At 36.5% G+C, this 15384-nt stretch overlaps 1 protein-coding gene across 4 annotated transcripts in view; it reads right to left on the bottom strand.

The window, feature by feature from the left end:
* Window positions 1-15384, bottom strand: part of LOC138708920 (early estrogen-induced gene 1 protein) — a 333706-nt gene that overhangs the window by 278108 nt on the left and 40214 nt on the right. The window lies entirely within an intron of this gene.

The raw sequence follows: 15384 nt of genomic DNA, 5'->3' as shown, positions 1-15384 counted from the left end.
ACTAGACTTCGTGGAATTACCACGAGAATCGTAAGGATTACTATGCACGCAGTATAGACTGTATGAGAAGGGGGCGTGGAAAGGATAGAGTATGCCTCTAATGTAAACACTGAGCAGTATAGTCCAGTTACAATAAAACCTGTATCCTGCATTCAAGAAATATAATGAATGATCATTGAAGTAGGAAATGTCTAAACATATAAATACACAATTATTTTGTAGTGAGACATATTAACTCTTAAAATTTAATGTAATATACTCGCATCATCCTTGAATATGCGCATTGCAGTGAAGAGTTACGTACATTTTGAGCGACTGCAAAGTAACCTCCTCCGATGGTCACTCAAACAGTTTTTATATTGGGAAAATTTACGTTCAACATCACACGATGTAATAGGTGCATATTTGAACGGAAAGTCACTACTTTTTAGTACACCAACTTCAGAAGTCTTGTTGTGTCCTGATAGTACATCATTTATAATACGAAGTTGTAAATAGGCAGAATTTTTAGCAATAATGTTTCTCAACTTACATTTCACTTTTTCTGAAATTAGTGAATTGTTATTTTGGATAACGGTTTGTGATACTTTATCCACTATATTAAGGGCTTCTGAGAATTGTAGTTTAGACGATTCTAACAGGGTGATGATTTTGGACACGATTTTAAAATTAGAATCAATGAACAGAATATCTTCCAATAGCTGTTAAGAAGGCATGATTTTACAGCTGCAACATCGGAACTGTCTGTGCTATCCAATGCACCAATTACCTCCATTATTTTGCCGTAATGTTCTGCATAATAATTAACAGTATCCAACAACGTTTCCCAACGGGTCACACTAGCTGCGGGGGGTAAGGGTATTCCAGGGGCAATTATTTGGAACAGCAACACTCTCATTGTAGTATGTTTGATTGAATTCTTGTCTGCACTAAACAAATGTTAAGCTTTGACTATTCCAACCACAGTAATGCAAAAACAAGTGCTTACTTATGTATATATTAGCTGTAGCTGCTCTATTTGGACCGGTTACAACTCTTAACATGAACTGCTTATACTACGAGACCGGGAGGTAGCCCACCTCCTCTATACTACCGTACATCGGCAACCTGATTGCATGGTGCGTGTGGCAATTCAACGAAGTCTAATCATTACAAATCAAGTCAATTCCGGAGGCCATGACCTTGTACACGTATGTGCAATCCACATTTTCAGTTTATAAATCCTATAAATTAAAATCATTAAATATAATACACATTATGCAAAAAATAGTATGCAATACACATGCGTTAAGTGCGTAACAAAGTTCATGACACTGAAAAAAAAAACTCTGCTTCTTGTCTTTTTTTTTTTTTAAAACATTTTCCTCGATTCTCTTACGATGCACTTACCACATATGTATTGCAATATAGTAATCATGGTTCGATTCTGCTTTCCTGTAGTACTGAAAGTTGTTGAATGAAGTGTTTGTAAATTAAAATGTAGTTCATGATAACCAACAACCGCTGAAACATACTAATAAATAATATGTTATGCAGTTTATGGTACACTAAATATGTTCAAAACCACGACAATTAATTTCGCTGCAAAGCTCTAAACGACGCGGAAAGAGTTGCCTATTGCGCTCGAAAATCCGAATGTCCTGTCATAGATTTAACTTTTGTTGGTTCTGCATTAAGAGCAACGAAATACATTTCGTTATTCACCGGTACATCGCAAATTAATATTTCGTAAATTCCCACAAACATCGATGTCAGCTCCGGTGAACCCAAAATCCAGAAAAAAACGCAATTTGACGGCATGTGATCATCATTATGGAAGCAGTTCCGATCTATGGATTTACCATGTTGTTTTCAAAATAGTAATTTCTCCCAACGTAATATGATATGAAAAACAGCAGACTGTTTTTTTTTCCGCCAGTGTGTTCGGATCAAAGCGCAAATTCTTTATTACATACAGCGCAGAAAGCGTGTGTCCTCCTTGCGCATGCGTGATAGATGTCTGCCGTTGCATATTACTGCTAACAATGCGTCATTCACTCTGCGCGTGTTAAGTATTCTCTTCAGTGCGACTGTCTCAATGAAGAGAAAAGTCTTCATCAAATTTAAGAAGTGTAATGCCTATTGCTTATTATTTTTTTATATATTTTTTAAGATCTTTGAACAGATTTGATATAATTTTAGTACAAAAACGCTTTTTCTGTTCAGATATATCAAATAAAACATCTTTTTCATTAACTAGTGTTGTGTTATTAGTTCATTTGGATCGAAATGAATATTATGCAATAGGTTTTGTTTCAGAAAGCAATTTCTCTATCCAGTTGGATCAAACTGTAATTTCTTCAACATATTTTTCAAAATTCTACCGAAACTGGTAACCTTTTGATGTCACTAATTTGCTATATAAATTACAGATTAGTTTCTTGTCATGATCCATCAGTTATTTTATATTTTTTCTGTTGCAGCTTCAAGTTACTTAAAAAACCCGTTTCCTGAAAGAAATGCTTCAATGGAGAAAATGCGTTCTGGATCAATTCTCCTCTAATTAACTGACGTAATACAGTATCGTCTGATTAATTCGTTTCTCCTTTCCAAACGATACAGATGTAAAATGCTGAGAAAATACTTATAAAGCGAACAGAGAAAGAGAGAGAGAGAGAACGTCTGTAGAAGATATGAAAGCAATCATTTTAACCATTTAGAGTCGGAGCAGCCTCCTTCAGACTAATATTGTAGCTGACAATGTTGTAAAAGTAACTACAAATCACGTATCTGACTTCCCGGAGTTTACCCCAACGTAATGACTGCCGGTGGAACAATCAACTGTGACGCTCGGACATGAATTCGAATTTCGCTTAGACTCATTACCTGGTTGGGCCTTCACCCGAGATTTTCCTCTACTGATTTATATAGCGAATGTCAGGTAATTCAGTGGCGAATCTTTAGACTCATGTTATATGTCATCTCGCCATAATCAATTTCACTAATGCCAGATAACCTCGTCGTTCGTAAGCGTCGTTAAATAAGACTAACAGACTATACCAGATAAGGTTTATCTTGTCTCAGTAGCAATAAAACCAAGTCCTTCAAATGAGAGTGGAGATTATAGGAGGGTTGTAAATTTTCAGGATTCCTTTCAAAATCTTGTTATTGTACAGGCTGCCGGAACTCAGTTTCTTGAAAGACAAGCTCAGTGACGAAACTACACAGTACGAAGAGAGATACTTTGTTACTTTATTTTGCGCTACAGATTGTATCAACTAGTCCCTTCCGCCACTGGATGGATGGACGGCACCGCTCCACTCCCCCATCGCCATAACAACACAGACGAAGTAAGATGTATCTCCTTTCTCTCTCTTTTCACAGTGGGAACAAGATACATCACATAGCCTTTAGTAATAAAATTCCAAACATCATCAGACATTTGTCGAGGGTCACAGTGTTTTTATAAAAGTGTGCCACCAATCTAGCAATACAAAGGGGATTTTAGATGCAAAAATATGACTTCATAACGTTACTCTTACACATACAGCTCGATTCAACGTTAATGGCCCCTGTCCGTGGTTGTTTGGCTAGTGAGCGAGCAGTGTGTTGCGTCACAAGAAAAAAATTTAATCACAAACGTGCAAGGAGGGGAAGAGGCAAGAGAAAGAATGAAAATAATATATCTGCTCGTAGCTGAGGGACACTCATGTCAAGAAAATACATAATGACATTTTTATACCTATGCAACAGGTAATACCATTTTCAAAATTCGCCTAAAACAAGAACTGATTCAAATGCTATTGTACTCTGAAGGTTTCAATCCTTCAAGAGACTAATCCAAATCTGAACTTTTCTCTCAATTGGACATACTCGACGGGCAATCGATGGCCCTACCGAGATGTGGCATTAAAATGACGTCCATTCTTCCTGAGACAACGTAGATCAATAGCGATAAAAAGTGGACCTCAAATTGAAAGACAACACCAAAATTATGACTATCTGACTAGGATTTGACGATCTAAAATAATAATAATAATAATAATAATAATAATAATAATAATAATAATAATTTATCTTACAAAAATCTATTTATAACAGAAAAAAAACTTTTAATTAAATTGTCCAAACAAATTATTTAAACCAACAAATTTTCCCTTTCCTGGAAGCAATAGCATATTAAAAACTAGCTTCGTAGCAATAATAAATGACATAATAAACAAAATATTAAATTTCTAAAAGTACTTTTTTAGTGCATACGCGTATATGAGCCGTTCAGAGCAAAAGTGGTGTAAGTCAATATTGGTAATGTGGTTTAAAGTAAAATTTCTGTAAAATACAGAGCAAAGTAGCAATTAATATGGCCTTCTTGCTTATCCACTGACTACTAATAGTTTAAATAAATTGAATATTAAATGCTTCTTTGGCTGTATTTTACAGAATGTTTACTTCAACCCTCATTACTCAGTTTTGACTTACACCACTTCTGCTCTGAACGGCTCATATTAAGAAAAAATATATGTACAAAATAAAATTAGAATAATGCATTTTATTTATCATTCAGTGATGCATCAATCACTTATGAAGATCATAAGCGCAACTTCAAAAGCGATAAGTCGGACTTACTAGTCGTATGTTAGCATGACTTAAGACCACAGCTTAAGATAACACTAAGCCAACCACAAGGCAATGATTCAATCAGAGAACATAAATTTTCATTTTCTACCAATATTTTACCACCCGTGTATATATAGCCAGAAAAGTTACATATCTTTCATTACTGTAAAATAATGTATAAAAAATAAAGGTATCTTTAAAATCTGAATGAAGTTTTAAGTTCCAAATCTTTCTCAACGCTCTGTATTTGATAAAATATGATTAGGATTATTAAATAATTACGATCTTGGTAGAATTGACCTTAATTCCAAAACAGAACAATTTCGCTTCAAGTGTAGTCTAGCTTTATCATTATTCTCATACGCCACGTTATAATAGCAGACATTGCGATATCAGAGATAAGATTTCTCTTTATGATGTAATACTAGATAACGACAACATTGCTAACGCCGTGACGTCCCCAAAGTCACTCAACACGTGCCATATACCCTTTTCAGTTGTGAAAGTAGTTTATGGAGTCTTCGTGCGAGTTAATCTATATTAAGAAACTAACTTGCGAAGACAGGAAACACGTTATTTTTATGTAACCATAACCAATTGTAGAGGTTTAAGAGTAGACTGAAAATACGGTGTCATTTCCGTCCCTAAAATGACTTTTCAGAACTTTGCCATATTTCATCTCTACTTATCCATTCCAGTCATTTAGCAGAAATCAGAGTAGCTAAAAGAATATCAATATAGAATAATATGCGTGAAGGCCCGAGTTCGAATCTCCAATTTGTTTCACTTCATTTGTAGTCATTGGCGTATCTCAGACGGTAGGCGAGCTTGCCAACTGATACTGAGCAGCGCTAGGGCGTGGGTTCGATTTCCGTTTGGACTGATTACCTGGTACGACTTTTTTTCCGTGGCTTTCACCAAGTGTAAACCAAATATCTGATTACTCCATGGCGAATATTTATGTCGCCAAATGCCGTATCGCTATTAATTTCATCGATACTAAGTTACCTAATAGTCGATTTTTTATTTTATTGGGTTATTTTACGACGCTGTATCAACACATAGGTTATTTAGCGTCTGAATGAAATGAAGGTGATAATGCCGGTGAAATGAGTCCGGGGTCCAGCACCGAAAGTTACCCAGCATTTGCTCGTATTGGGTTGAGGGAAAACCCCGGAAAAAACCTCAACCAGATAACTTGCCCCGACCGGGATTCGAACCCGGGCCACCTGGTTTCGCAACCAGACGCACTGACAGTTACTCCACAGGTGTGGACCCTAATAGTCGATAGAGCGTTGTTAAATAACCTTAAAGAACTTCTTTAGTAAAGCTTAATCAATGGCATTTTTAGGAGATACACCAGCGAGAATAAACACACACACACAGATATATATATATATATATATATATATATATATATATATATATATATATATATATAGTTGAATAGTTGAACAAATTACCAACTTCAATTTCCTCTGCTGCAAGACATCATACTTAGGAGAAATATATTTCCAACATAAGATTGAACGTTTCAACCAGATGTGTGGAACAATAAAAAGAACGCTGAAACATAAAGTCGATGGTCCAGAACCAGACTGTTCCAAGTCCATTTTACTATTTTTTTTTTCAGGAGAGCTATTTTAAGCTCCTGACATTCAAAGCTTCATGAAAAATTTGGAATAGCTTCATAGCAACCTTATGGAGAGGAATATTTACAATTTTGTTCGATTCATATATGCAGACAAGAACTGGAACACAATGAAACATAGATTTCTTTCTTATATAAAGTTGGACTTAGAACAGTCTGGTTCTCAGCCATCGAAGTAAGAAAAAGACAAAGATAAAGATTTACAAAACTATGGCCACACCAATATATTCATATGGCAGTGAACGTCGGGTTGTAAGGAAAAGAGATGAAACTAGATTGGAAGCAACTGAGAAGAGATTTCTTAGGTCAGTAATGGGAGTTGCGAGATTAGAATGAATTGGGAATTAAAGAATTAGACAAGAACTAGGGATATCTAATATAATTGAAAGAGTAGACAACAACAGATAAAAGTGGCCAGACCACGTACGAGGCGTGTTCTTAAAGTAAGTTCCGTTTTCAGTTATAGCCGTCACATCGCTGCAATCGTTATTTTGCGCATGCATATTTTCTTCTTCAATCCTCAGGCAAGCTGTGCATACAGTTTCAGAGCTTCAGTCCGTGTGTGTGGTTAGTTGTGATCAGTTGAAATGTTTAAAGTGATCGAGCACCCCGCCGACTGTGAGATGCGATCTGTTATCCGTTTCTTGAATGCGAGAAACATCAAACCAGCTGACATCCATCGTCAACTTTGTGAGGTGTATGGTAATGATGCCATTAGTGTTGGAATGGTCAGGAGATGGGTTAGGAAGTTCAAAGAGGGCCGCGTCTCTGTGCATGACGAGCAGCGTACCGGTCGGCCATCTTTGGTCAATGACAATTTGGTGCGTGCTGTCGATGAAAAAAATCACGAGGACAGGAACAAATTGACCATCCCCCCCTCCCCCTACAGCCCGGATTTGGCTCTGAGTGACTTTCATCCCTTCCTGCACCTCTAGAAGTTCCTCGGTGGTCAACGTTTTGATGGCGACGACACCCAAAATCTCATCTCGAAATTTGGCTGGGAACAAATTGACCATTCCCCTACAGCCCGGATTTGGCTCCGAGTGACTTTCATCTCTTCCTACACCTCAAGAAGTTCCTCGGTGGTCAACGTTTTGATGGCGACGACAACCAAAATCTCATCTCGAAATTTGGCTGGGAACAAATTAACCATCCCCCCTACATCCCGGATTTGGCTCCGAGTGACTTTCATCTCTTCCTGCACCTCAAGAAGTTCCTCGGTGGTCAACGTTTTGATGGCGACGATGAAGTGAAAACAGCAGTGCGGGAATGGTTCGCATTGCAGGCGGGCGAATTCTATAATGAGGGGATAGAAAGACTTGTGCCACGACTCGATGAATGCCTCAATAATGGTGGAGATTATGTTGAGAATTAATTGAATTGTGGGGAATACAATGCAACAAAAATGGTTTGTAAATATCTTCCCGTTTACTTTCTACACCCTTTTGGAACTTACTTTAAGAACACGCCTCGTACATCGAATACCAGTTGAGAGATTACCGAAAACAGCATTAAGTTACAAACCGAAAGGACACAGAAACATAGGCCGACCTAACAAAAGAGGGAGAGACCAATTTGGAGTCGCAACGGACTGATGTCCAATGCCTCAAGAAGAAGAAAAAGAAGAAGAAGAAGAAGAAGAAGAAGAAGACAAGACGAAGAAGAAGAACTTCTTTAGTTTCTACTGATTAATATTTTTGTATATTTCCAATGTGTGTACTTAACTTCCGTCATTAACCTAAGCGTCCCACGGAGGACGCGCCATAATTTTTGACACTTTGCAGCTGTAGGGTTGCCCATGATGCACCATGGGAGATAGTCAACAGCACACGAGTATAATTATAATTAATGGAGCAATGGTGGAAAGCCGATAGGGGAAACGGAATACCAGTACCCCACGAAAACCAACCACCTAGCACCGTCCTAGTCCACCAAAAAATCTATTTTGACACATTGAGATTTGAACCCGGGTTACCAGTGTGGAAAGACGACGTTTTAGCTGTTCGACTAACTACATTAATGAGCTTAACTTTTACTTACACCAACCTATAAAGATATAAGCTGTATTCAATATAATCAATGCTGGATAGTAGCCTATAAAATAGAAAAGTAAATTAAATTTAAGATATGAGAGTAGAAGTACGAAGATTCGAATAGTTTACAATGCTCACCGTTTAAATAAAGAGACGTCTAGCATACAAACTGCAAAAGACGGGTAGTCATCAAATTTGATGATACCACTGCTTTAACAATATTTAAAAAAAATGTGTTTTGATTCTACGGTAGTCTACGACCTAGTTTGGATTTCATTAAAACATCGCGTTTTCCGCTTGTGACCTACTCTTGCAAGTGAAGGCATATTGCGATGCTTCGTATTTCCTTTCAGACATTTTCATTAACCTAGTAGATATCGTATGTATCCCCTAGACTCAAATATCGCTCCGAGGCCGACGAATTTTTAGAATGAAAAAAAAAAAAACAAAATAAACCTTCTTCCAAGAGGGAAATATAGCTGCAAGTTCTGTCACACTACGTTTCGAACATATAAAGAACCTCAGACATTTGTTAAGAATGCGTTAACAAACATCTTCGGCAGAATTCTATGTCATGGTTCCACCAGGTTAATATCAAATAGTATCCTTTCATAAATAAATGAATGCATGAATAAATTAATTAATATTTATTTTAATATGGTTTTTTTAACGACGCTCGCAGGAGTTCTTTTACATGACAGTAAATCTACCGACACGAGCCTGTCGCATTTAAACATACTTAAATGCCATCGACCTGGGCCGGGATCGAACCCGTAACCTCGAGCACAGAAGACCAGCGCTATACAGACTACGCTACCGAGGCTGACGAATTAATAAATGAATGAATAAATAAGTAAATAAATAAAATAAGAAATAAATAAATAAACGATGTTAAACTGTCTGAACATATTATCATGACCTAACATTCTATTAAGTTGCCAAGAGAAATTAATTCCGCCTTATACAGGGTGATACACAAAGTTCTCCCTTGGTTTATAGAGGTGATTCCTGAGGTTATTTGGAATAAAAAATGCAAATAAATTAATGGGATCACATTCATAAGTACGGAGTTACAACACATTTTCGAAACGCGTCATACTGAATGGGGCGCTAGGCATGTTTGTTGCCATAACTACGTGCACGTGCATCTGGAGATGGATGAAAGACATCGTGTATCAGGTTAAGGTACAAACACCCGAAGAGTTAGGAAGACATTTTCGAAAATGTGATTTAAATCCACTCTAAATGAGACTGATACATGAACAATCAATTGTTGTATTTTATTATTATTATTATTATTATTTTTTTTTTTTTTTTTACATTTTTGTTAGTGAAATCCTGGAATAAAAGTTTTTTTGGTCGTTTTCAAATTACCGTAACTGCGTAATTATGAATGTGATCCTATTAATTTATTTACATTTCTGTTCCAAGTAATCCCAGGAATCGCCTCCATAAACCAGGGGAGAACTTCGTGAATCACCCTGTAGATGTCGCCATATGAGAAACTCAATTCAGCTGTGCCAAACTACACAGGATTCGCAGTAAAGAGAAGGTCTGGAGTCTTATGGACAGTTTTTTTCTAGTGAAATCCCGATAGTTTTAGGAACTCAATTGAAATAAAATATAGATCTACAGAGTTAGTATATTCTTTCTAGGAACTACACAGTATTTCCCTGACTGGTAAATGTTGAATGCTGGAAAGCTACTTTTTTCACAAGAGAAGACTTTTATTTATTCTGTTTTGTGCGGGATGGGTATATACTCAAGGGAACAGCTCCCGTTGCATCAAGCTGGAATAGCAGACGGTTCAGATTACAAAAGTTTGCCCATGCGTATCTGTCTCTTGAGACAATTTCACAAACATATGAGTATTATAACGAGTGGCGCTCCTTTCACCCAATCGCTCCGATTCTTTTTTGTGAATATGTGATGGCATTAGCAGCTCAGAAGAAGAGATTCCGCTTTTACTACATGCGTAAATTCACAACTTATTGGAAATGTTATATTACATGACATGTGCCAGCTGTAGAGTTGGGAAATATTGCAACATCGTTTCTGAAACATTCAGTCTCCACTTAACTGTTAATTCCGTATATAAAAAATGTCACAAAGATTTTCGTACTCATAATCTAAAGAAACTGGAAATAAATCATAATTGAAGACCTCGGTGCAAAAACCGGTCAAGTCCAGAAATGAAAATTTCACAGGAGCTTTAAAAAAAACTGTCCACAAAAATTGAATAACATTAATTTCAAACTTTTTATACGATAATTTAGAAAATTAGGTTTTTTTATATTTTTAACAATATTCCTACTAGTTCTCTTTCGTTAAATGTTATGTTTTATTTAACGACGCTCGATGATGTGTCGGAATTTTGTTCCGCAGGATCCACACCTGTGGAATAACGGTCAGCGCGTCTGGCTGCGAAACTAGGTCGCCCGGGTTCGATTCCCGGTCGGGGAAAGTTACTTGGTTGAGGTTTTTTCCGGGGTTTTCCCTCAACCCAATATGAGCAAATGCTGGGTAACTTTCGGTGCTGGATCCCGGACTGATTTCACCGGCATTATCACCTTCATCTCATTCAGACGCTAAATAACCTAAGCTGTTGATAAAACGTCGTAAAATAACCTACTAAAATAAAAATAAAAATGTTCCGCAGGAGTTCTTTTACATGCCAGTAAATCTACTGACATGAGCCTGTCGCATTTAAGCACACTTAAATGCCATCGACCTGGCCCGGGATCGAACCCGCAACCTCGGGCATCGAAGGCCAGCGCTATACCAATTGTGCCAACCAGGTCGACTTCTCTTTCGTCTATAGAATTTTTTTAAATGGTGGACTTTAATGTTTTTTGTCCCGAAAATACAACAGATTTCTTTGTCATGTTTGAACTTCATTTATTTCTTGTTTGAAAAAAATCTATGAAACTTATTTCAGTCTCAGATGAGTTCCCGTTGAATAGTTAATCAATGAAAATTTAATAGACTGTAATATGAAGAGTCCACTGCAAGAATGATGGATGTCATTTGGAATACATTTTGCAGGAGAAGCAATTGAAAGTTTGAAATGCTTAGCGCTCAAAGCTTAACTGTGATTTTCCGATCATTACTGGACAATGACTATCAGTGTTAATGCCATATAACTCTGTATGTACATTCTATATGTCTTATGCTATGCATTGACAGTCTTGGTTCATTTTCGACAAGAAAGTGACATCCATCATTCTTGCAGTGGACTATTCACATAGCCTATATTGTGCATACACTGCCAGGTTAAATAAATCATCATTATTATTATTATTATTATTATTATTATTACTATATTACGTTTATTATATATTTTCAAACAATTATAATAATAATTATTATTATTGTACTATTTAAAGGTTAAAGTGTTTAGTGCAGCCAATAAGAGGAAGCTTATAACAATTTTTTTAACTTATTTAACGACGACGTATCAACTACTCGGTTATTTAACGTCGATGAGGCCAAGGATTCGCTATAGATTATCTGACATTCGCTTTACGGTTGGGGAGAACCTCGGAAAAACCCAACCAGATAATCAGCCCAAGCGGGAATCGAACCCGCACCCGAGTGCAACTCCGGATCACCAGGCAAACGCGCTACTAGTACCTGATCTTGGAGGACCAAAGCTGTAGTTAAAATTGGTACTGAAATCTAGGACTGTAAGGAAAGAATATTGACCTATCTTCCATCTATCGGGAACATGTCTGTTTTTTGACGCAAATCAGTAAAACAATCAAGGCTTTTTCAACTATAGAGACGTTACTAAATGTCAGACTTGATGGATTTTTGCACAAACGTGTGCAACATACATTTATCTGTGCAATGCATACTAAATGCAGATTCTTGAGAGAGAGAAAAATTGAACTTGACCGATTTTTGCATCGATTCCATTCTAAACTGTAATATTATTTATGTTATGTCTTGCTTTGGAAGAATTCATTATTTAATTCATGGGAAATAGGGAATTGTTATGAGACAAACCGAAATTATTAGAGAAGTGCTTGTTTTATTTTTTCCACAAAATACTGACTTCTATCACTACATTACCATCAATTTGACGGAGTTAACAGCTGTAAGTAAAAACGTTAATTAAAATCATACACACAACCTAACGTCAAAAATTACAATACAATGACAAAAGATCATACACTGCTGAGAGCAATACTTTCTGTAGTAAGAGAAAAGATCGCTAACAATAAACTTCGCATTCCAGACAAAAACAAGAAAGTATGAATCACCTATTTCTTACACTAAAACACATTACGTGGCTCAAGAGAAATAGAAAGTGATTTTATCTCAGGAGATTGCCAATTGCATGATCTAGTGTTGCGGAATCTAATCTGCCTTCATGCGTGCAACATCAAGCGAAGCTTCTTCATCAGACCAAGTGTAACATTTCGCAAAGCATACAGTATATTTAAGGTAAAGAAAATAATGAAATCCGTGTTATTATTAAATTTTTATTTCAAAAATATAAACTACATTACCTTTCCACTTGGTGAAGTACATTTTCTCTGAACATTATGTTCTCAAAACAATGTAAATCTCGTCTACAAATGGTTTTGAAAGTCGTGTTATTTCCAAAGTGTCGTTATTTCTCCGCTCTTTTATTTCCACTTGGCCAATAGGAGCGCTGCTTCCTGTCACGTGAATCGCGTCACAGTAATGGCTGCTTTCGTTAGATGAATGCATGCATGTGGAATCCAGTGTTTGTATCGCTGAATATTGAGAATTACGGCAACTTTTGAAGAAGTTATAACGCAACAGCCCTCCTTCCAGTAGATTATAACTCGATTTTTCAAAAAGTAGGCCAGGTGCATGTGCTGGGCACTGACTGGGACCTTTTTTAATTGGAAAGACTCCGTAAAGTGCCAGATTAAGTCATAGATGGGCTTCAAAATCGCCGACATGAAAGTACTCATTGTCGATCAAAATGAAGTTCCATGTAGAGTTACCATCCGTCCGGCAAAAGGAGGACATGTCCTCTTTTTTAATCATTTTATCCTGTCCGGCAGGCATTTAAAAAAATTTTTAATGTCCGGCATTTCGCATTTCAACTAGAATTAATATGAATATTGAATAATGTGCGATATTATGCATAGAATATCTAAACAAATGGTTAAAACCTATGAAAGAATTTAACTGCTTTCAATTGTTGCAGCTGGAGCACATTTAAAAAAAAACATAAAATAAGGTGGGTGCTCCTGTTATGGCCATGTTCCTGATATGGCCACCCCGCTATTGTGAGTTAGTTAACCAAAAAATCTGCTAAATTGCAGCAGCATCCAGTGAAAGGGCATCCTGGTATGTCACTTGATCGTTTTTCATCCAATCAGGTTGAGCAATATGGCGTTGCCTGTATTGTGGTTTTTATGTGACCTCTTCTTATTTTTCTCTGGTAAGTCTCCTTTGTTTTATGCATGTTTTTCAAAGACTTGTTCATGAAAGCCATCGTACTCAATTCAGTTTTCAATGTTCTGTTGATCGGTGTTGTCGTTGATGGCATATCTTTTACGAGTTGTTCATAATAAAACGATTTTCGTGAAAGCTTACCTGCTTCTGATATGGCCATATTAAATGCACCATGGCCATATCAAGTTCATTTCACTTTTATTTTTTCACCTGACAAATGTACATGCCTTATAGCTGGGATTAAGCAAAAATTTTGTATTTTAAGAAAAACAACTTAATTTTTTATGGAAAAACCTTTTTTGACTACACTTTTGAATTATAAAAAAGATTATTAAGTGCCATGTTTATTCATTTTACACCAAAATTATTTAATTTTAGCACAACTGCGCTATCAAACAGAAAACAATCACGATTTATAGAACATGGAACAAGGGTGGCCATATCATGTGTACGTATTCCTGATACGGCCACTAGGTAGACTTTTGGAATTTGGGACTTTTTGGACAATTAAAGCTATTTTTATGGGGAAAGGAAATTGTTTTAAGAAAGTCCATTACACTGAGAACGAGTAAGAAAAAAGTGGTTTACATTTTTTTTTCAAAATGGCGGCTAGAAAAATTCTCAAACCTTAGCATGGCTATATCAGGGACACCTACCTTATGATGATTTATATACATGCATCGAATTCTTACACTCTAAAAAATGTCACTAGGTATTCACGATTCTAAGCTATCTTATCAATTTGATTCTGCAATGTGCAAAGATATGCCAATCAAGTTAATTTGGACAAAGATTTAAGATTAGATAAACAATGGTGCAAATTCAATTCCAATAGTTCTGCGAGCACTGAAACTTCCTCAGAACTCTTAAAAATATGTCAATTCTATTTATTTATCCCAAGTCACAATGGGAGTGCTGAGAGAGTATTTTCCTTAATATCTGCTCAATGGACAAAAGAACGAAATCGCATGCTAACGGAGACAGTCAGAGATATCATCACGGTGAAATATAATTTCAAGGACCTGTCCTGTAAACAGTTCCATAGTTATTTGGTACAAGATAGAAGTTTGTCCCTTCAGGCTCTTGTGCACAAAGTGGGCTCCACCGATAAATACAGATGTAATACTGATCCAGCAACAAGTGAGAGAACTAACTAAGGTGAGCCATTGTTTTTATCTTTAATTTTGTTCATGCCAATTTTTAAAAAGTTCTACTTTATTTTTTCAGCAATGTCCTCTTATTTTAGATTCCATGTCCTCCTATAGAATTTCTTCTCATGGTAACCCTAGTTCGAAGTAGGCACGTGTATTCCAATCTTATAGGTATGTGCAAGCCTAGTCTACTGAAAAGAGGGAAAAAGTTGTCTTCTATGAGTGTGGTTGAATTGTCATTGGGTAACAAACTGAAAACAGAAAAAATAAATGATGTTCGACGATTCCTTTCCAAGCTAGGTGTAGGACCAGATCACCTCGCTATGCCTTTCTATGAAAAGATATTCAGTTTGGAAGGTGCTGGTAACAGTATGGAATCAGATTAATATCTTCATGTTTTTTTTTTTTCACACTTTCTTTGAGGTGTTTTTATTTATTTTTTTCTCTGGTGTGTCACAATGTAGATTACATTTAGAAATAAAGCAGTTCCGGGTTCGATACCCGGCCCCGGAAC

This window comes from Periplaneta americana, chromosome 11 (assembly GCF_040183065.1).
Source record: "Periplaneta americana isolate PAMFEO1 chromosome 11, P.americana_PAMFEO1_priV1, whole genome shotgun sequence".
Lineage (NCBI taxonomy): Eukaryota > Metazoa > Arthropoda > Insecta > Blattodea > Blattidae > Periplaneta > Periplaneta americana.
Note: the sequence above shows the minus strand (reverse complement) of the source record. Positions and strands in the feature narration are given on the sequence as shown.